The sequence below is a fragment of the Rhea americana genome, unplaced genomic scaffold, assembly GCF_003343005.1.
Source record: "Rhea americana isolate MKP2758 unplaced genomic scaffold, rheAme1 scaffold_330, whole genome shotgun sequence".
NCBI lineage: Eukaryota > Metazoa > Chordata > Aves > Rheiformes > Rheidae > Rhea > Rhea americana.
This window is the reverse complement of record NW_028186458.1, coordinates 117,937-141,843: the sequence shown is the minus strand read 5'-3', so window position 1 is coordinate 141,843 and position 23,907 is coordinate 117,937. Positions and strand designations below refer to the sequence as shown.

Here is a 23,907-nt window from a genome sequence, read left to right as displayed (position 1 = left end):
GACAAGAGACAGATAACACATCTCTCCCACTTCACATGCAGTGGAGTATGAGGTCTTAGATGTTTCACAGAAAGTAAGAGGGTCGCCTTTGTCCTCTGTCTGAAGAAACAGAGAAACCATGAGGGAGTTCACATGCTGTGAGGTGCTTTGATATATTTACCCTTCCTGTCTCCTCATAGTACTTCTTGCTTTGGTTCCCCTCCAAGTAAGGCAGGCTTATGATTGTGCTGGGGCTTAGAAATTGTGGTTCGTAAGGAAAGTTAGTAGATAATGGTAGTTATCCCCACCATATTTTCATCTCACACTTCATTTCCATTTTCTGACTGAGTCAAGACACTCAAAGGGAGAGCAGAAATGCTATAAGCAAATAACATGAAAGCAAGCTGGAGTTAAAGTATCATACTTAAGGACAAAGAGGTGAGAAGTTGAAGTAAGAAAGACTTGTAAGAAAGATTTGTTGTTTACTAAATTTGCTGCCCATTTTGTATGTGTGCTTCATGAAGTTGCCCCAAGGTGGATGACTTGGAAAGGAGCAGAAGGTACCTGCGCCTCTAAAATCCTCAGACTGATACCAGATGTTCCTCTTCTTGCCCTCCAGCCTAGATGGAGAAGTGGGTGGATATGTGTGTTTGTATAAGAACTCTCCCCACTGACTATTTTTCATCTTCTTCCTTTTCCATCTGATCAGACTACTGATAAGATTGTAATTAAGAATGAAGGCTGGAGAGTGTAAAGTGAGAGAGAATAAGYTGCTTGTATCAGATACATGTAATATATTCCTCTACCATCCTCTTCTTCCTGCTACCAGACAACAATAAAGAGAAGAGATAAACCCTTCATCTTGTCATCCTCCATGCTTCTATGTGCCTCACTGTTCCTCTGCTATGCAGAGACTTGCCACTGAGTTCCTTATCAGGCACTATCATCACACCCATTGTATCAGAGGCAAAATCATAATCTGCGGCTGAGATATTGTCATACTGTTTACTGACACATCTCAAGCTAATCATGCTACACATCGCACAGTACCTTCCTTTTGTCAACTACATGGTGTGGGGTCATGCTGCAATAAACGCTTGTTAACACAGGTTAAGACTAATACCTGTGCCTTGAGGCAACAGCCTGAAGATAGCCCTTGTAACAGCAGTCCTCATATGTGATGCAGTGGTTTGATATCTTTCATGCTCCATGAGATGAAGGAAGAAGGTGATCTAGACTGTAACCATTGGAAACAGCTGCTCATGCTTGCACCTCTGCAAGACAAGATATTTGTAATATAAGCATGGGTCTTGGGTTGCATGCTATAAACTCTGCATTACAAAGATACTGATGCATAGAATCAGTCCACCAATCTTGAGACTGCTTTAAAAAAATAGTCTTCTGTCCATTCACTTTCTGTAGGTGCAGCAATACACACCCATGATAAGGCAAGGTTAGTGCCATGATTTGGGGCACTTGTGAAACACTGGAGGATGTAGGAAATGCTGTAAGATACACGGAGATCTAAAACTTTGTGCACAGCATATGAGCTCTGGCACAGTGTCTGCACTCAATACTTTTCAGGGCAGTGCCACAATTTTTCTCTTGTTCCATGTTCCATATGCCATGTGATAGGTTTGCCCTAGTTTTGTATTTATTTATTCACCATCCATGTGTCAGGTGTGGTGACATAGTGCAGTAGTGCAGCGAGGGAGTCTGCTTGCAGTATTTTCTTTCTGCATCCCCATGTGGTGATGCTCCTCCTGTTAGAGTATTTAGCTTGTGGAGGCTTGTATACTAGCTGAGGAGAAATTGTTGGGAGATCTGTAATTTCACTCTCTGTAGCTAGTCAGACACTTTGCTCAGCAGATGCTTCCCAGATTTTGGATGTGACAAGTGAGAGCAGGTAATTCATTTTTCAAAAATCTTATTGTCAGTGGAAAAAAACATTGAAAAATAGTTTCTCCTGTGCCGTAGTAAGCTGTAGAAACCAATGTGCAAGTCAAAATTAGTGCCTATGAGTATGTTTCTCTTACACTTTGTCTTGGTCCAGTGCTGATGAGTGAATCCCATCCTTCTTGTGTCTGATCATTACTTGAGAAAAATGGCAGTATGTTCTGCACTTCACTGAAGATTCCTCTTCGTCTGTGTTTTTCCTCTCTCCACTCTTTCTCCATCATCATCCATCCTTTCCCATCTAGATGACATGATTGCCATTACTGCCACCTCCTTCTTTTAGGCCTTGAGACTACTGCCGCTGCTAGTAAGGCCTGTCATATCTGGCCAAAACTACCTGCAGCTTCTTGAGTGGCTGTGCACTGAGTGTCTCAGCCTCACTGTTTTTGGAAGTGCATCACAGATGTTTGCATAGGGTCAGCAGAGGTTCAGCCAAAGCATCTGGCTGGAAGTCTGCTCCACAGCATATAACATGCTGTGTGAGTGAAGCTGTCTTCACCCATAGAGACCTTCGAGTCTGAACAATGATGCTCATGCAGTTTAAGTAATTTAACCAATTGCTCTTAACATATTTTTCGAGGGGCTGGATGACAGGGGTATAGACATGATACCAGCAAAGTCAAAGGGTATTGATGGCAATTCAGTTACTGTTCTGGAGTACCAGAAAGAAGCCACTTTAAATGGGATGTAGAACTAATATTTTATATAATTTACAGGAACTTTAGTTGAGCAAAGATCTGTGGATGTGAAAGTTGAGTGAATCCAGTATGTAAATTCCAGCAAGGATTTGGATAATCCTAAAACCAGGCATGTGTGGTGAGTATTCTCTTTATATATCAGCCATTTCATAGAATATCAGTACAGTCAAGAATGCCAAGCAGAACAAATTTTGGCTTCCAGATAATGATCACAAGGCATAACAGGTAATGCCAGGAAAGTTCAGGTGAGTTGTGGCATCATAGTTTTCACATCAGACTGACAAAGATGCAGACAGTTGTACAGGAGCATAAAAATGCCCAGAGCCAACAATCAGTACTGATGCAATGTTAAAAATACTTAGGGATAACATCTCCAGTGTCAAAATTAGTTGAGCTTGATTTCTGATTATAGTTGTTGAGTCTTCAGAGTCTCCCCTGTCTTAAGCTGGAGCTGAAGGCACATATAAGCCTGTTAATCCAAAAGGCTAAAATAGCAGAAGCAGCAATATACACTTTGTAAATTTTATAATCTCTAAAGAAATGTTTCGTCAACATAGGAGACAGAGCAAGGGAGAATCTCTGCTCTGAACAGCATTTTTCAAAGATTACAGTTTATTATTGCTCAGCTGTTAAGTGTTCTTCACCTTGAATTATTAAACTGTGATATTCAAACTAGCAGATAATAAAAACCTGGAGATAGATACAGAATCTACACTGCTATGTAAATGAGGTGGCAGAAACCAAAACACACACAGTTCTTCCATACTTTAGTGTTCACACTTACCTAGGGGAGGAGAAGGGAACACATTGCAACTAGCATTTATGAGCTTGTGTTTGGAACGGCTTAACATATGCCACAGAACACAAATTCTGAAGATGAGAAGAAGTAACAAAGAGTGGATTTGAAATTGGGGGGGCTGAGTACTATATTTGTGTCCCAACTTCCTTCCCATTTGCAGTATTCCCCTCATACTGATAGCTCAGATGGCACAGGTTGGGAATGTTTCCAAGCCTCATCATCATGCCAACATCCCCAGTTCTGCTTATGATAATGATGTTTCTTCTATACGTGTATACTAGAGTTGGATAGAATGAAAAGGACTATTTGCTGCTCTAGCTAAAGAATTTAGGCTAATCAATCTTCAGATCAGTACCAATCCTGAAAATTAGAGAGAGGAAAAGCACTAGCTTAGAAATTTGTTGAGGAAAACTGTTCTGGGTAAACTGTTTACTTTTAGCCCTATTTTAGCCCCAAACAGAATAATTTGTTTTCAGTGCAAGTATCTTAATTACTTCATTTAAACAAAAGTGAAAAATGTTGAAGCAAATCTGTTTCATTCTTAAATTTTTGAAATCAAATGTTTAGGAATGGGGTGGGGGGGGGGCTTTATCCACTCTCTCCAATAATTACATGAAACTGACACAGAAATTGACATGAATTCCAAAAGCATTCATTGACATCAAAATCTTTATTTTTCACTGAGAATATTTCAGTCAAATGGTTTCACTTCCTAATAACACTTCCCTATAAATTCTCTAACAAACAAAACAAAAAATGGTGGAAGTTAGGTAATGTGTCTGATCCACATGCATTTCTCAGAAGCATCATAAAGCTGCAATAGGACTTTAGGAATGAATCTGAGATCTACTTATTTTTATATTTAATATTCTGTATTACTAAGCTCAGTGCAGTTGATGCTGTTTTAAGGTGCATATATATTGTGCTTGCTGCAACACATCATGTCTGGCATTTAGTTATTACACCATAAGGAAACAATGAGCAACCTGTTTGCTACAGAAAAATGAATTCTGGTGAGCATGTTGGGGGCTAAATCAGAAGCATAAAGGCTTTAGACAATGGAGGTACCTCCAAGTAGCATCCTCTAATCCATCACACTTGCCTGTCCCTACTGGTCCATCAGGGGCCTCTTCCATCAGACCACTTCAGGATCATTTATCTAGTAAGAGCTCCATTCTCCCTAGCTTTTGAGAGCCTCCTCATCACTCTCAAGTACTTAGTTTACTGCACAGAATTAAGAGTTTTTTCTAGAATATCTGTTTCTTTTACAGAGGTGACAGCAGCAGTTCAGGTGCTTTTCCTTCCTAGGATTGTAAGCAAAAGTATAGCTCTGAAATCCACTCTATCAGTCTACTCTGCTTCTCAATTTCTGTTTGAGAAGCAAAGACTTAGTCTTGCGCTCCTGGAGAGCAGCACAGGCTGATTTATCTTACTTCCACACCAGGACAATGTCATAGCTGCTCTAGTAAATGTATCATGCAGGTTTTGCATTAAATGAAGCCTGTAGACCTGATATAGCCCTGAAGATAATAAGCATCACTGGGCCTATCCTTCAAGCCTCCTTCAAGCATTGTGGCCTTTCAGTCAACCTAGGGAAAATTCTCCATACCCTAGTAAAACTTTCTATGTAGCCAGCTGGCTGTTTTGAAACATAGTCCTAAGCCCCAGAGCTGGAAACATGTTTGTCTGCCAAGTGAGAATCAGACTGTATGGTTCACTCCCTGCACCTGAATGATGTTTTATTACTGAGTGCATCACAGTTTTCTTCTTAGTCCTACACCCTTTTTTTTTTCTTGCAGAACTTCATTATATCTTCATCTCCCCATCCCTTTTGCTCAGGATGCCTCCTACTGTGCTTCAGTAATGGGCTGATTTCTGAAAGCAGACTGTAAAAATTCTGTAAGGACAAATTTAGAAAAAAAAAGTCTAAATTGATTTTGTTAGAGTATTGGTTTAAAATGGTTAAAACACTTCAATTTTTGTAACCAGAAGGTGATCATATCCATCCAGGTTTGACTTTCCAAAATCTGATACACCTGTTTACAGCTGAATCAAGCTGGGGAGACCTCTTAGTATGAGGGTTGACTTCTAGTGACAAGCTTTAATACCCCATCACTGTGCCCTCAATACCACTGCAAATAAATATTATCCTGGCACCACACATACTCTCTTTAGGACAGGAGAATTCTCATGGAAGTATAAATTCCAGAAAATGAATTGGAACTTCTACCTTTTATTTTGTTACAAGAAAGTTATTGAAATTCTAATAGTTTTATCTAAAAATTGCACAAACTTTGAAAAAGCAGACAAGTTTACCCAGGTCATTTAAATAATCTTAGAGTTAAGCTAGGTGATTGGAAAAGCCCTTCTACTGTTAATGTTATATGTTTGCATCTTTTCACATAATTCCTAAATACTTACTCACGTTTATTTTCCATGTGAGAGTTATTAATTCCATATTCCATTCCCACTACAAATATTACTAATCATTTGGAAAGACTTCTTATCAGGCAGAATTTACCCATGTAGCTGCATGTTTTTCCTCATCTGAATATTTACCAGATCCCAATAAAAGTGACTAAACAAAAAGAAGGTTCATTATTTAATTTTTAAAATGTATATATTTTCTCTGAATCTCTGACAAATTCTATCCTGTCAGTGCAAAAGGGAGAGAGAAAAAAAAACCACACACAACCCTCCCCCCTCCACACACTCTTGATTTGTTTGACAGAATCTACCAGGATCTGACAAGATTTGGATTTGTGTCGGTGTGTTTTTTAAACCCTCTTTGGGTAATGTTTTTCTTTGGTATTGCTGGTGAATAGGGCGTGCTCACTTCCAACAGCTGGCCCAGGAAATGGTAGAGTTCTGGAATTCATTCTGATATCATAATAGGGGAACACAGATGCATCTAATGTATGTTTTGACTACAATAGGAATGAAAAACTAAGGGTCTGTAGAGGTTTCCAAGGTAAGAAGAGAAATTCTCTCCTTGTTGTGAAGGTCCATTCCCTTAAATATGAAATGGTCACGTAGTAAAGTATAATGTCTCTGCCTTCATCTCTAAGTAGCCCCAAAAGATGCACAAATTCATGTTTGTGTTCTCACTTTTCTTTAGTTCAGTGTGTATCTGTTCTGTGCAATGGAGGGCAGCGCAAGGAGCAGCAAACAGCCAGGTATTTCTAGATGAGTCAGAGCAGTGCTAGGGGATAGTATGAACTTAGATCCTAAAAGCTGCATGAAAAAAGTGTTAGCTGCCAGCTCTGTATGTGAGTTACGGGAGTAAGGTTTATTGGGTGAGGTGCAGCACTGCCCTGGTCTGGCTTTATCACTCCCTATTCTGGAGTCAGCTCACTTGCAGTCAGGTCTGCTTTTGCAGTGCTCTCCTGCAAGCTGCTCTATGCTTATTGCAGCAGGATGTTCCTTGTCTTGACTGATGGTGTTGGTGTTCTAAATGAAAGGATTTGGCAAACACAGCCTTACAGAAAGCTAGCTGTTTCCTTTAGTGAGTGTATCAGATGTCTTTAGAGTACTGACAATATTGGGCAAAAATGGATAGTGTTTGGGTATTTATCTTGTTGTTTTAAGGAAGGAGGGATTATTCTTTGGTTTGTTTGCTCTTTTTTATGCTAGTGTTTTGTTTTGATTAAGAAGACAAAGAATTTGTGTTTTGTGTGCCACAAAGGAACACTGTGTAAGGAGTGCTTTGAAGGGCAGAAAATGGGCTAGATGTGTATTACTGCTTTGAAAGTGCCCTCCTCCAGCAGTCTGCATGCTGCTGGTTCAGCTGAAATGGCAAGGTATTGAAATGGTCAGCTTTCACCTCACTCCTCTCTTCCTTTCTACATTCCTGGCTCTGGCTTGATCCTCATTCACTGCTAGAGGGGCTTAAACTTTCCTTGCTGCTGTGTTGGCTCCACTCTGGAGTTACCTAATGTTCCTAGGGTAGTTCTTGCTACTTTTACTTCACCCCCACTGCTATTTGAGCTGGGGCCAACAAAGGAGTAATCTGGCAAAGAAGAGGGTTTCAGGCATGCATGGAAGAGGCAAACTTGCCAGTAGAAAGAGGACAGGTGAAACATTGACATTTCTAGTTGCATGTAAAACTTAGGAATTGGTCACTGACCCAGCAGTTAACCGAGTGGTGACTCATGTACAGTCACATGTGACCTTCCTTCCCTATTTCATGCTGGGAGAGACAGCAGTTGATTCACTGCAAGAGAATTATACCAATTCAGCCTCTCTGGATGACATCAGTTTTCTAAAGAGTGCAGCTGGTGTTCAGCAAAATGAGCATGTCCACTGCATGAGGAGAGGTAAGGAAATGACTGAAGACAAGTCTTCAGTTGAGTGGGCTCCTACTAAAAGTACCGTAAATACTACTTCACAGTCAATGCAGTAGGGCCTAGCTGAAGAGAAGGCAAGCAATACCTTAAAGAACTGCATGAACTGTCTTGGGCAACAAAGATTTTATATCACCTCACAATTAGATGGCTGTTGCAATTGAAAAGAAACAAATCCACACCTTTTTTTCTGGGAAATTGCAAAAGACTGAAGAGGAGTTTATGGTGGTGACAAAAGTCGCATGTCTTTGAGATGTGGGGTAAAAGTTCTTCACTCTACTGAAAGAAGTAGTTCTTTTACCATTGACTGTATCAGAGCCATGATTTTTGTGCCTTTATATATTTCAACATCTGTTCATTAATGTGAGAAAGGACCTGGAAGAAAATATTGCTATTATTTTCAGTTATGATTAGGTATTGTCCATTTACAGCTGTCAAACAAGATATTCTATCTCATGAACTTCCCAGTCATTTGCAGCTTTGAGGGTAGATGATGGATGACAACATAACTGTAAGGATAGCCAGTTAAAGGAACAAATTTGAAAAGTTTCCTTTCATGGACAGATGTTCCTTTACATAAACAAATTTGGAAAGTCCTCTTGAACAGAGAGTATGACTGCATCGCCGTATATGATGACTTCAAATTTCATGTCAAAAGAATATACAATTTTGAGGATGGAAAACAGTGTACCTTTACCATTGTTCTTACTTAATCAACATGAAACATAATAGGCACTGAATTATGAAATAAGTAAAAGTGACAGGCCTGTTCTGTGTTTTCATCCTAATTCTTTCTCTTTCTAGCCCAGGAAGAGGATTATTTTGATGAGCTAATGAGTATTCTATGAGTGCATGTGTCCTCATCCAGATATTTGGAAGGGAAATTCAAAGAAAGATTGAGAATATTTGTTCAGCTAAAATAGTAAATAGCATAGCATCATGAAGTAATTCAAATTTTTAAGCTTTCCAAACTGTAAAGTTTTTCTTTAGGAGCAATCATACGCTATCCATTTCTGACAGCACTGACCCTTTTGTTCTCTGTAGTAAAAACAATATTTGGTTGTTTTGAGTGTGCTGCCATAGAACTTACAATTGTTGCGAATGCTGAAGAACAGATCTCATCTCCTGCAACCTACGGCTCTCCATGTGTGTGTGTTGTGTGTGGAGAATCTCAGACATGAAACATCCTGTGTGTATTGCTATGTGCAGGATGTGCTTGCTCGGTACTTGGCCTGTAGGAGAGTTCCCTTCATATCTCAGGGAAATGGGACAGAGTTTTATAGCTTCTGTTGTTGCAGCTCTAAGAGCTTGTAAGGTATATACTAGGCTTGAGGATAGTGACGCGATGTCCAAGTGCTTTACTTAAGGCTTAACTATACTGCATCAGATTTTTCAATGAGCTCAGTATCTAACTGCTCCCATACAGCTTAGTGAATCCAGCCATAAAGAAAAATGATTCCCTTAGTATTTCCTAAAGATTTAGAAAAATGTATTTTTAATAATATACCTGGTGACAGAGGGAAGGCCTTGTTTCTCCACTCCTGAGGCTTTTCGCAGATTCTGCCAGATACACTTATCCAACAAATTCTTATTTCTGAATACATGAAATTCTGGATTTGAAACTACAAACTGAATTCATGAGAAGTCAAGAGAATTTCTAGGCCTGTCTGGATCTCATCTGCAGACAGCGAACATACAACATGGGTGAGTTTGATATAAGGCCTAAAACTATGCTTTGTTAACAGTAAACATCAGGCTTTTGAATCTTCTTATTTTTGGTTAAATGCTACTGAGCTGCTCTTACTCTTCTCTCCCTTGAGTGTCACCTTGTAGCCTACTGATCTTTTTATCTTCCTGTGCTGTCTTCCCTCACCCCGGCTTTAATATAGTATAACTGCTTAATGTTGTGCTGTGGAGCAAGCTTCAGGGATTCAGGATAAATGTTTTTTATTCTTCGCTGAAGAGATAACCACCCTAGTAGTTAAAGAACAGGTTTGAACGTGCAAGTGGTCTGAAGGAATCATCTCTCTAAGGTCACTGTCTTTAATATTATTTTCTTAAATCTACAGATTCTTATTTTGCCCTTGCTAAATGTGATGACATCTGTAGTTTGTGTACCAAGTATTTGGAGTATCAACAGTCTGCCAGAGCCCAGAGAGTTGCAGATACAGTGTTATTTTAGATGCCCAGGTTTAAGTGTGTGCCAGGGTCTCTCTGACCCTGGCATGTTAGACGGAAGGACAGATGAGGAAATCGTGTTGCACAGTGTAATTACTCAGTGTGCATTGAAACGGAACACCTTAGTCTCTGTTGCTGGGTTTCTATGCTAGGCAATGTTTGGAAAAGAAAAGGCAAACAAGTATGTGCCCTGTCCAGCTGCAATGATAATTTTGGCTGTTTCTTTTTTGGAGTTAGAATAAGTGGAATACGCAAGTCCTAGCCTCTATAGCTACAGAATTGTTATGCCTAATATTGGAAAATCATGAGTCACAGTAGCATCCTGTTCCCATTTTCCTCCCTTCTAAGAGAGATCTAAAATGATAAGAAATTGCATCCTAAATGATGGCTTTTGAGCATATGAATTTTGCAGGACAGTCTCTTTAGCTTGTCTTTGTACAGTCAGAAAGTCAGTTTTCAGATGCACAGAAAAATGCTGTTTTTTTGAAGACTTCTCAGAGGCCAAGCACTTTATTTTCTCTCCCTTAACCCCAGATTTCATTTAATTCCTAGCAATTTCTTGCTCTGCTCACAGTCCCCCTTTCTTTTCCTCCTTTCTCAGCTCTTAGCATTCTGTCCTCCCTGCTCAAAGCTCACACCACAAGTATAGAGCTGCTATGTTATATGTTCTGCTTACATGTCTTCTGTGTCTTACTCCAAATTTTTTCATTCTTCCATTTCTTTTAGAATCCCTCTTTGTAAGTATGCTACTTGAGCTGCAGGTTCTTTTCTACCTAAGTCTCCCTGTTTCACACCACATTCCCCCAGCAGAATGTTACCCATGGTCTTTGTCCACCTATCTTCATATCCTGCAGTTTCATTCCCTACCTCTCACTGTCTTCTGCCTCGAGTGTACATAGAAAATGAGCTTGGATTCAAGGTAACTGGAAAAAGTATATATAGGATTTTTCTTAACAGGATGGGTTCCTTCCTCCTATAGAAGTTGTAAGAGGGATCAAAGTCTGGGATCAAAGAGGGATCAAGGGTGGTCTCCTTCAGTCATATGGAAAAAAATGGCCAATATGGACACATCGGCCTTTGGGATATGGGAAAAATAATAGGCTTCTTCTTTTATAAGTATCACAAACAATAACAAAAAGGCCTCCTTAAACTCAGAGTTATCTGAGGAACTGCTATTTCTCAGTTACTGTAAAGCTCATTCAACATCCACTTTTGGAAGTTTCTATCCTGCCCCACCTTTAATGCCATCTGGGGATCCGTTTACAGCAGTAGTTTGGGAATAAAGGTGTAGAGGAGTACTTTTACTACTAGTAGTTTTCTGTGTGAGTACTCTCTGCACTTTTTCCCTTAACTTGCTTCTGTGCCATGCAGAATTCAGTTGGTGATTTTATTAATTGCTGTCAGAATGTTACCCAGCAGCTCCCTAGAGTCATCAAGAACTCCTGCAGCTGTTCTCAGTTTCTCTATTTTCTCTGAGCAGCTAAGAAGAGAGAGAGAATTTGCTTGCAGTCGAGCAGCAACCAAGAAACAGTTTTGGATATGTTTTGTAGGACTTGTTTTACAATTTCCCTAATGTTTCAGTGTGAAGGTGCCCAAAGACAGGTATATCCTCATTCCAGCATGAATTTCTAGGCTCTGAGTGGGACCTACAGAAGAATAGAATTCATAGTAGCCCATCTTTTCTACTTCCTTTTCTCTCATTGGGTTCCAACCGTCTCCTGGACTATATCTGTGCATTTTTGATCAGACCCTTTATCTCCTCAGTACCAGAATCTACATTATGTACAACAGTACTTCTCTACTTACAGTCATATTATGAGCTGTATACTGCATTTTATTCCTTGAATTAAAAAAGATGGAAGAAGTGGGAAAGCTTAGTAAAAATTACAAAAGCATTTGTGGATCTGATTTAGTCTAAGGTTCTTCAGGAACCGTGCACTGAGCAGGTCTGGTCGTTGTAGGTCTAGTGTAGAACCCTAAGCAGAGTCCATTCTTCTACTTGAAGTAAAAAGCCTTATCTTGAAGTGAGAGCAGGAGTCTCAGACATCTCAGGAAGGCCTCTCTGGACAAAATATTTATTAGGCTCCATGGAAATCTATTGTCCAAAACCAGAATTTGCTGCACTGAGGAGCTGGGTGTTTCATTAGTGCACTAAGAAAAAAATGTGTGGAGAAGTTGTATAACTCTGTAAAACTTGATGTTTTAAGGGTATTTTTGTTTCTAAGACCTAGACTTGTGCATATTTGATGGAATTTAACATCCCATTTTTAGCAGGCAAAACAGAATGCAGGAAAACAGACCAGCAAAAAACAGTCTTCAGCTCTTAGGTTCATGCTCTCTTCTTCTTTATCCTTTCAAATAAAAAATTGATATTAAATGTGGTTATAATCATAGTAATGTGCTAAGGCACCTTTGGAATTAAATCTGGCAAGGGATGTCAAGAACAACAAGGAGGGCTTCTTCAAATACATCAGAAGCAAAAGGAAAATGTGGGCTGCTGCTGACTGGGGTAGATGCCATGGTGACGAAGGATACAAAGAAGGCAGAGTTAGTGAATGCCTTCTTGGCTTCAGCCTTTACTGCTAAGACTGGCCCTCAGGCCTTATTGCTAGGTTGCCCTCCATCATCTTTGAAAGGTTGTGGAGAACAGGAGAGGTGCCTGAGGACTGGAAGAAAGCCAGTGTCACCCCAGTCTTCAAAAAGGGCAAGAAGGAGGACCCAGGCAACTATAGGCTGGTCATCCTCACCTCGAACCCTGGGAAGGTGATGGAACAGCTTGTCCTGGATGTCATCTCCAGAGATATGGAGGGAAAGAAGGAGATCAGGAGTAGCCAGCATGGATTCACCAAGGGGAAATCCTGCTTAACCAATCTGATAGCCTTCTGTGATGGACTGACTTGGAGGGTAGATGAGGGGAGAGCATTGGGCGTTGTCTGCCTTGACTTCAGCAAGGCTTTTGACACTATCTCCCATTACATCCTCCTAGATAAGCTCAGGAAGTGTGGGTTAGACGAGTGGACAGTGAGGTGGATGGAGGACTGGCTGAAAGGCAGAGCTCAGAGGGTTGTGCTCAGTGGCACAGATTCTAATTGGAGGCCTGTGGCTAGTTGAGTTCTCCAGGGTGCAGTTCTGCTCAACTTATTCATCAGTGACCTGGATGAAAGGACAGAGTGCCTCCTCAGCAAACTAGGAGAAGTGGCTGATATACCAGAGGGCTGTGCTGCCATTCAGAGAGACCTGGACAAGCTGGAGAGTTGGGCAGAGAGAAACCTCCTGAGGTTCAACAAGGGCAAGAGCAGGGTCCTGCACCAAGGGAAAAGTAACCCCGTGCACCAGTACAAGCTGGGGGCTGACCTTCTGGAAAAGCAGCTCTGCAGAGAAGGACCTGGGAGTGCTGGTGGATTACAAGTTGACCAAGAGCAATGTGCCCTTGTGACCCAGAAGGCCAATGGTCTTGTAGGGTGCATTAGGAAGAGTATTGCCAGGAGGTCGAGGGAGGTGATCCTGCCCCTCTACTCAGCCCTGATGAGCCCACACCTGGAGTACTATGTCCAGTTCTGGGCTCCCCAGTTCAAGAGAGACATGGAGCTACTGGAGAGAGTCCAGCACAGGGCTACGAGGATGGCTGGAGGACTGGAGTATCTCTTTCATGAGGAATGGCTGCAAGAGCTGGGTCTCTTTAGCCTGGAGAAGAGAAGACTGAGGGGGGATCCTATCAGTGTCTATAAATACCTTAAGGGAAGATGTCAAGAGGATGGGGCTGGACAGTTTTCAGTGGTGCTTAGCAACAGGACAGGACGCAATGGACACAGACTGAAGTACAGGCAATTCCACCTGAATATAAGGAAAAACTTCTTTATTGTGAGAGTGACAGGGTACTGGAGCAGGTTGCCCAGAGAGGTTGTGGAGTCTCCTTCTCTGGAGATATTCAAAACCCAACTGGATGCAATCCTGTCTAACATGCTGTAGGTGACCCTGCTTGAGCAGGGAGATTGGGCTAGATGATTTTGAGAGGTCCCTTCCAACCTCAATCATTCTGTGATTCTGCGATTCTGTAATCAGTAATCATAGAAACATAGAACAATATGAAAGGGGTCTCTGGGGGCTCTTATGTCTCACCTGCCTTGTATTCCACCTATCCAATCTTTACATCTCTAATTTAGCTACCAGTTAGCATGGGAAACCATGTTGAAAGTATTTTAAAAGTTGAAGTAAAGAACATCTATTGCTCTCCCCTCATTCACTGAGCTAGTCATCTCATTATGGAAGGTGATTTGGTTTACCAGGCATGATTTATTGTTGGCTGACTGTTCCCAGTCCCTTTCCTGTTCCTCATGTGCCTGGTAACAGCTTCCAGCTTGTTCAGCCCCTTTGAATGCATCTTACAGACTTGTTCCCCCGAATCTGCCACAAGCCTTAGGTGTATGAGAGGTTGAGAGTAGGACTTGTCAGTAGAGACTGTGAATCCGTGAATGAAGATTTCCCCCCTAGATTTATCATAAATTTTGAATATTTCTTTACTGAAGTTAGTGTTTGCTATCCACGTGTCTATGGATTGCATCAGGACTACAGTAATTAGGCAAGAAACAAATGAAAAAATGAAATGATGAATCCCAGTTTATCATATCCCATGAGCTTGACCTTTTTTTGGTAAAAATATTTGCTTTTACTTTCATCAACCTTTATACTGGAATGTCATGCATAAATACTCACAGTGCATAAGCAAAAGGGAAGGAGAAAATAGAAAAGGAAATGAAGAAACCAGAGAAAAGGGGAATTAGAAAAAGACCAGTTATGTTAAGTGTATTTTCAGATATTGTATAGAAATATACAGTATAAAATATTATATTTAAATGTAGACATTTCTTTATGAAGTCGGTCTAAAGCCTGCAAAATGAAGTATTTTATTTGACATTTAAGATGCACGTTGCCTGAAGTGGTTTTAAAAGGCCTCTGAAGCTATTTGCTTTCAAAGTGAAAACTTGTAGCCTAATTTCTGGCTATTTTTGGTTTTGTCATTGCACCACATGAGCAGAGTGCACTGCTCAGAGCAACTGCTGCCTTAGGAGTCTGCAATAGCTGTAAATTCTATGTCATCAGCCGTGAGAGAGAAGATGCTGTTGTGAGAGAACAGGTGTGGATTTTAGGAGTAACCTAAAACAATTTTACTTGCTACACAGGCTCTCCAAAGACGTTGAGAGTGGATAATAATAAAATGAAATTCAACTTTGTAGCATGGTGGCTTGAGAGAGTGAGGAGAGATGAGAGAAAATGTGGCTGCAGCTCAGATGGTAGCTGGACAGGAGAAGGTGCTCTTGTGAGTAACAGCAAAAAGTGAAATGGAGATGAACCCAAGTTACTTCATCTGTTTAGGCAAAGACACTGTGATGCTTTCCCATGGGGGACAGTCGTGATGTCTGTTTCATCTACCCCTGCTAAGTCAACAAATTGGAGAGAGGAGAACTTTTAAAGAACAGCTTAAGTAACAGATTTAACTGGGATAAATACATGAGGGGAAAAATTAACTATAGAATACATAGCAAGTACTGATATGAAATGAAATGAGGGGGAGGATTAACTACAGCTGACTTAAAACTCTGTCTTTCCTTCCGTTAGGGGATTCTTCTAACTTCAGCATTTATCTTTATCCTGAGTTGGAATTTTTAAAAAATCTCAATTTTGTGGCAGAATACAAAGTTATGAAAAAATGTCAGATTTCAAAAGGTTCTTTTTTTCTTTTTCTTTTCTTTCTTTTCTTTTTTCTTTCTTTCTTTTTTTTCTTTCTTTTTTTCTTTTTTTTCTTTTTTTTTTTTTGCAAGTGTCCTCACTGTTGACTATGAATTGCAGTCATTGGCCAAGTGCTTCTGCACTGATGAATTGCATTCATGAGTTTCCTACTCTGTACCCTAACAGATCTAGTAGTGTGGAGGTCACAGTATAAGCCAGGATTTGCATGAGTGCATGTTTATTGGGAATGTAGTCCATCAAAGAGGCTAGGTGGCAGGTACAATGAAAGTATGAGCTACTTGAACTACAAGTGACTCCAAGTGAAATATTTTGTTTCATCACTTTTGTTTGGAAAAAAGATCTAAATATTTTAGTAAAATGACTGAAAACATGTTTGGGAAACAAAGACAAAAGTGTGAGGAAATTCCCATCAATTCCAAAACCAGCTTTCCCATGTAAAAGTAGCATCAGAAATTTTATTATTTCAACTGTGTTGTGATGCGACGGAATAGCTGCATATGAAGTGTATAAAAAGGTGAGGAAGCTACATACGCTCTCAAGGGAAAATCCTTAACACATGAGATGGTCTAGTGAGAAAAAAGAAAGTAAACAGATAGTTTATTAAAGCCTAATGAAGAGGCTTTAATAATGAAAGTGGCTTTTATAGAAAGAGAGGTGGTACTTTTATCCACCTTTTTATAAAGTACAGTTTTGATTCAACTGAGTCATGTAGATCTCCAAATCTGCACATATATTTAACCCAGTCACCAGCTGTAACTCTGCAATGAATATTGCCATGAAAGGGTTATTTATTTATCTCTTTGCTCTTCTCAAGGGGTGATATTTAATCAAGATAATTTGATGGAGAAAAGGCCTCCAAAGTACCTCATGTGAATTACTCTCTTACTTGGCGGTGTATAAAACACCTGCTCTAGGAGTTACACATAGCAGGATAGAAAACAATTAGTTTTCTTCAGATATCATGTTGGATAGGTATCAGAAAGTAGCACTTGGTTTTCTTTTTAGCCTATGAGCTAAACTAACCCTTGATATCAGAAATGGAAGTTAATCAATGGATACAGAATAATGAATTGCAGATTATCAAAGTTGGTCATGAATTCAGCATTCAGCAAGCTATAGAGAATCCCATAGGAAACAAAGCCCAGTTCTGGGTTCTGTATGGGGAGGCTCTGCTTGAAATTGGTCAGCAGCACGAACAGCAAAGTCAGAGAGGAGACCGCTGAACTCCTTTTCTACCTCTCATTCCCTTTTCCTCCCATCTTCCTCCTTACCACCCTTTATGAAGGAGGGGACACTTGTATCACCAGAAGGTTAGTAGCTACTTCTTCTGTTGCTTAGGATTGTGGTTTCTTAAGGTGTCTATATAGAAGGAGCTTGTCTCCGTTGTTGCATCTCAGCTGTACTAATACAGTCCTTTGTAAGTAGGTAGTTTATATGAGCAAAGCATATCTATTTTCACTAAACTTTTTAAGAAAAAAAGGTCAGATACACCTGAGTATGTGCATGTCCCCTGTTAAGACATAAAATCATTATTATTATGAATTTCGTCTGCTCTTGGTTTTGTTGCTGGACTCATTGCTTTTGCTTTAGGATGGGACATGAGGAGTAACCACAGCCTGGAAACTGTGCTTCGGACAGATATGATAAACTGGAATGAAGTCACTCTTTTTCTTAAGCTTTAGAAAAGGAGTACTAAATTGTCTTAATAAACCATGTAGCGTACATAGCAATTCTGCTTTCACAGACTGAAATCTGAGTTATGAGTAAGTTGTTTTGTGACAAATTCATCATCTTTTCATTCAATGTTAAATTAACAAAAATGATACAACTGTTGCACAAAGAACAGGCTATACGCTTTTAAAAAGGCTGTCAAATAAAAACTGTTCATGTTGCATCATTTTAGCTATTTTGTTAATTGGTCTGTCTGTAGCTGTTGTAATTTTTCTCCTACATTTTGTGCTATTGCATGATTTCACAAGTCTTTGTGGCTGCATCCTATGTATCTTGAAGCTGGTTTATTTCATAATAACTAATGGCTTCTCTGCAAACTTTACACTATTCTTGTTAGAGCAAATAGGAAGGCAAAAGTAGCTGGTCCCAGTTTTGTGCCATAAAGTTTCTCATTTGCTGTATAGTTTTGCTAGTTTTCCCGATTAAACTATGCAGATGATCATCATTAAGAGTTGGGATTATTATTATTTTTTTTTTTGGTAAGTCATGTTAATTCTTCATCAGGAAGTGGCCCCTGACCTTCTCTTCCATGTTGGGGAAGGATCCTCCCTCTTACATGATCTCCTCCCTCACTTCTGAGTTCCTATCTCCTCAGCTGTGACTGTTTCACAGAAGTGACAGATTTAGGCTGACTGCAACTATCAAGAGTTTTGTTTTACTCCTCCTTGCTAGGCTACGGAGGATCTGCTCCTATTATAAGCTTTTTAGGCAGCACTGCAGTCTGGATTTAAGAGTAAATAAGCAGAAGGGAGGGCTTTGAAGAATATTAGACAAGCACCCAAGAGGACTTGGAGAGATGGCCTGACATGGCTTAGCTGCAACTTCCTGCAGATATAGGGGCAATTGAAAGTTGTTGTACCTGTTATGCTTGCTAAATTTTAAAATTGGAGAACTTCCTTAAAAAAAATAGATGAAATATCCTTGCTGAGAGGCTAGAGTTTCAGAGTATTAAGTCTTTAGCAATGATACAAGTCTAATGAGTTCTTGCTTTTTTTCTGCCCCTGGCCTCTCATGCCACCCTTGTCTTATAATGCCCTCAGTGTTGCTGACACAATTTTTGTCAAGCTGCATTGTAAACCAGTTCAGATAATTTATTTAATTCATGACTTAATCGTACAAAGAATTTTACATGCACAACTGAAAGGGCAAGAAAAATCTGGGATTTGTTGCTAAAGGTAAGAATTTCTAAAATTTCTAAAGCTGCTGCTAAAACTTCTGCATTTAGCCACAGTTTTATTACAGGAATTTCTGTGAGATCTTGGGCAGCCCAATGAAAGAGTACAATTAAGGATTAGCAATGATTTTCTTCTATGAAACACAATGTATTTTTTTTTTTTAGTCTTACTGTCAGAACTGAAGGATGTTGCAATTGAAACTTGTAATTGTACAGATTTAGAAAATTAGTTGGCTCAGGCTCTGCCTTGAAGTTTAAATTTGGGTCTTGCAAATTTGTATGGATCAACCTACTGTAAAGAAATTGTTACAGTAGTGTAAAGTTGATCTGAGAGCTCCCATGTCACTTATGGACTTCCCTGGGCTATACAGTAGTTAGTGGCTGTAATAGCTTCTGTGCAGCATTTAATGACTGGCAGACCTAGGAGAGCTTCTCAACTAGCTATCCCACAGCGAACGGGGAAACTTGACAGTGCATAGATGCCTTTATTTTACTTCCTTCTCCAGTTCATCATTTATCTGGAGTCTTTTAGTTCATAGATACTTTGGTACTTCCCTTTTTTTTTGTTGTTTCTTGTTTTTGTTACTGTTTCCAATAGTGATTTACTTGTTCTATGAAATATTTAAGTTCTTTATATCCTGCTAATTGCTAAGACTTCCTAACCTGAATCTGGATGCTGAAGCTTTCTAAACCTCCTGAAAAACTAAGACGACCAGACTTTTATTTGTGAGAACAGATCATCTAGTTTCTTTTAATGTGATCTCTCTATAGGGTTTGAGTTTTAGGTACACAAGATCACTAGGTTGAGTTCATTCTTTAGCCCCTCAATTGCTATGTGAACTGTGCATCTTGACAACAGCCTTTTCCATTGTATTTGTTGTTAGAAGGGTTCAGCTAGATCAAGTAATTTGCAGGTAAGTATCACCTAGACTTAACATTTTTCTCTGAGTGTGAATCACTGTATCCCAGTTGCAGCTATAGTTAACTTTCCCACTGGCAGAAGAATCACACTATATTGAGAGGCATRTTTTCCCCCCTCCCCCCCCCCATTTTTTTAATTTAGGACACGTCTGCCCTTCAGTGGTTAAAACACAAGATTCCTTGGTGTGTGCTTAATACAAGATCAAAGAGGGTGAATGAGTTAGCAAAACCACTGAATCTCCCAAAATCTACATTGGCTTCCAGTGCAAATGACAGCAGCCTTAATACATGGTTTCCTGTGGCTTCAAACACTCTTCTAATAGCTGGGGATTCTTGGGAAATACTGTATCTCTGACCTTCACCTTTTTTTCTCTAGTCATGCTATTGGAAAGAAGTTAAGAAAGTGAATTGGCAAAAATTACAACAGAGGGCTTCTATAAACTATGAGCACTTAGCCAAGAATAATTCTTAGGAAGCCACATATGGTGAGTTACTGGCTGTTTTGCACTGCCATGGAAAAATGTTCCTCTTAAAATAGGTTTCTACATTATAGAGGTTTCAAGAAATAAATACTGAGCAGACAATTTTTGAGCAGTCTCCTTGACTCATTTTTTTTTTTGGGGGGGGGAGATTATTTTGTTTTCATAAGAAATAGAGTGTTACTACTTTACACTATTAAACTGAAGAGGAGAAAATGGCTGTTACTGTCTGTAAGAGGGTTCGCTACTACTTTCTTTCCTAATAGGTGTAACTGAGCAAGAACTTTACTCTGGGTGCTCATTTTGGTAAATAAATACCTCTGTATTACAGGAAGTTCCTCCCTCAATGGCTGTTCAGTGTGTATTTTGGCTATTAATTCATACATTTGTTTTCTTCTTTGTAGCATGTCTAGTACGGGCACATGCAGCATATTTTCTCTCTGTACAGTTAAGCTGTAAGTTTTGACTAAGAATTTTCAGCCTAGCAATCTGCATGCTACTCTTTTAACTGTCTTACTAGGGCTCTGAAATATCACTGTAATCTGCATCAAAGATCAGTAGTAAAAATTCAAGACTGGTGTTATCCAGCAAATATCACAAGAGTTTGGGCCAGGATGCATAATTCATATCTGAAGACAACTTTTAGTTTAGAGAAGGGATTATCAATAGTTTATTTATTGAAATAAAACATGTTGTGCATACATATTGTTACACATAGTCACTTTTGCATATTTTTACAACATCTATGAGATGTAGGCTGAGGACAGACTCCTCAGGTGCAGCTTGGTTTTGATCCTACACGAGACTGAATGCATTGTGGATATCTGGGAACTGAAAGATCTGATTTAAGGTGTGAACACTTTGTGATCTACTTGAAAGAAATTTAATAACAGAGTTGCTGAGCCTAATCTGATCCTCAAAATTTTAAATTTTGGCTGATTTAAATTCACAAAACAGAGTTGTAAGACAGAGACAGATTTCTTGAATACTGGCTAGTATTCAAACATCACTTCCTCCAAGCTCAAGAGGGGTGCATCCCTATGAGTAAGTAGTGCAGCAAAGGGGGCAGGAGACATGCATGGATGAGCAAGGAGTTCTTGGCCAAATTCAGACAGAAGAAGAAAGTATGTAGAATGTGGAAGAGGTGACAGGCTACTTGGGAGAATTATAGGAATGCAGTCAGAGTATGTAGAGATGCAGCAAGGAAGGCTAAGACCCAGTTGGAATTGAGTCTGGCAAGGGACATCAAGAACAACAGGAAGGGCTTCTTCAAATACATCAACAGCAAGAGGAGGACTAGGGAAAATGTAGGCCCGCTACTGAATGGGGCGGGGGCCCTGGTGACAAAGGATACAGAGAAGGCAGAGTTACTGAATGCCTTCTTTGTTTCAGTCTTCACTACTAAGGGCAGCCCCCATGAATCCCAGAGCCTGGACGTGAGGAAGAAAGTCTGGAGAAGGGAAGACTTTCCTTTGGTGGAGGAGGATAGGATTAGAGACTTTTTGGGCAGGCTAGACTTCCACAAATCCGTGGGCCTGGATGGGATGTACTCACAGGTACTGAGGGAGATGGCAGATGTTGCTGCCAGGCCGCTCTCCATCATCTTTGAAAAGTCCTGGAGAACTGGAGAGGTGCCTGAGGACTGGAAGAAAGCCAGTGTCACCCCAGTCTTCAAAACGAGCAAGGAGGACCCAGGCAACTATAGGCCGGTCATCCTCACCTCGAACCCTGGGAAGGTGATGGAACAGCTTGTCCTGGATGTCATCTCCAGAGATATGGAGGGAAAGAAGGAGATCAGGAGTAGCCAGCATGGATTCACCAAGGGGAAATCCTGCTTAACCAATCTGATAGCCTTCTGTGATGGACTGACTTGGAGGGTAGATGAGGGGAGAGCATTGGGCGTTGTCTGCCTTGACTTCAGCAAGGCTTYTGACACTATCTCCCATTACATCCTCCTAGATAAGCTCAGGAAGTGTGGGTTAGACGAGTGGACAGTGAGGTGGATGGAGGACTGGCTGAAAGGCAGAGCTCAGAGAGTTGTCATCAGTGGCGCAGAGTCTAGTTGGAGGCCTGTGGCTAGTGGAGTACCCAGGGCTCAATACCAGGTCCGATCCTGTTCAACTTTTTCATCAATGACAGAGTGCCTCCTCGGAAAGCTGGCTGATGATACCAAGCTGGGAGGAGTGGTTAACACACCAGAGGGCTGTGCTGCCATTCAGAGAGACCTGGACAAGCTGGAGAGTTGGGCAGAGAGAAACCTCCTGAGGTTCAACAAGGGCAAGTGCAGAGTCCTGCACCTAGGAAGGAATAGCGCCATGCACCAGTACAAGCTGGGGGCTGACCTTCTGGAAAAGCAGCTCTGCAGAGAAGGACCTGGGAGTGCTGGTAGATGACAGGTTGACTATAAGCCTGCAATGTGCCCTTGTGGCCAAGAAAGCCAATGGTCTCACGGGGTGCGTTAGGAAGAGTGTTGCCAGGAGGTCGAGAAAGGTGATCCTGCCCCTCTACTCAGCCCTGGTGAGGCCATACCTGGAGTACTGTGTCCAGTTCTGGGCTCCCCAGTTCAAGAGAGACATGGAGCTACTGGAGAGAGTCCAGCATAGGGCTACGAGGATGATCAGAGGGCTGCGAGAGCTGGGCTTGTTTAGCCTGAAGAAGAGAAGACTGAGGGGGTATCTTATCGATGTGTGTAAGTATTTGAAGGGAGGGTATCAAGGGGACAGGAACGGGGCCAAACTCTTTTCAGTTGTCCCATGTGACAGGACAAGAGGCAATGGGCAGAAATTGAACCAGAGGAAGTTCTGCCTGAACATGAGGCGGAATTTCTTCACTGCAAGAGTGATAGAGCACTGGAACAAGTTGCCCAGGGAGGTTGTAGAGTCTCCTTCTCTGGAGATTTTCAAAGCCTGCCTGGATGCAACCCTGTCTAACATGCTCTAGGTGACCCTGCTTAAGGAGGGGAGTTGGACTAGATGAGCTCCAGAGGTCTTCCAACCTTACTGATTCTATGATTCTTTGGGCATCTTAATGAATTGAGCTAAAAGCTAAGAAGCACCTTGTTGGTGTTTCAGAACTAATAATTTTGCCTAGTATTTGTAATCTCAACTCTGTCTCTAAGATCAGGAGGCCTTACAAAAGTCAGAAAGTATATAATTTTCTGGAAAATATAGTAGGAAGTTAGAGTCATAGGTTATTTATTTTTAATTATGTGAATAAATACTTCAGTTTAGAAGGGGCCTCAATGACTCTTCATTTCCATTGTTATGTTTGATCAAACTTTAGTGCTTGTGTATTCACAATACAGCTGAACACCTTTACCTTAGACTATAACAATTTCCAATGTCTACAAAATAGAAAAGGGCTTTAAAAAAAAAAATCAGAAGTCAACATTATTCTGCACTGTTAGCTAAGCTTCAAATCACTGGGGCTTTAATACATAGCATTTACTGCAACATTTTGTACTGGCATAATTTAATGAATTAAGTGACTCATAAGCATTTTGAGATATTGCATCTCTTGAATATTTTACTGCTATTTCTGTCGGACCTCAGTAGCTGCGTGTATGTTAACAGAAGCCTGCAGTCTGATAGGAAAGTACTGTGTTTTGGTGGACACCTAGCTGTAAGAGTCAGTGTCAGCAGAGCTCGTGCAGATGAGGTGCTGCACTGGATAGGTTTGGGAGCATACCTGACCTCACTTGAAAGATGTGATAGGCCTTTAAACTAAGGTCAAACTTTCATTGAATGTACAGAAGATCTGGAACCAAATTATCCCTGAATTTCTTTTTTTCCATTCTCTCTTTGCACTTTGGTGTGCAGGATATGTTGGATGACATTAGATTAGTACAGCCTGACCTTGCGTTTTTGATGCTTTATACAATGATGTTTTATACGATGCTGGT

The 23,907-nt window shown here is 40.5% G+C and overlaps 1 protein-coding gene across 6 annotated transcripts in view; it reads left to right on the top strand.

Annotated features, from left to right (window-relative positions):
- FAR2 (fatty acyl-CoA reductase 2) overlaps window positions 1–23,907 on the top strand; it is a 140,613-nt gene that overhangs the window by 27,773 nt on the left and 88,933 nt on the right. The window contains exon 2 of one of the 6 annotated variants that reach the window (XM_085311067.1): window positions 2,652–2,751. The exons of the other annotated variants lie outside the window; for them this stretch is intronic. The gene's annotated coding sequence lies outside the window, so the exon portion shown is untranslated. The remainder of the gene's footprint in view (window positions 1–2,651; window positions 2,752–23,907) is intronic. 6 annotated transcript variants of the gene reach the window in all.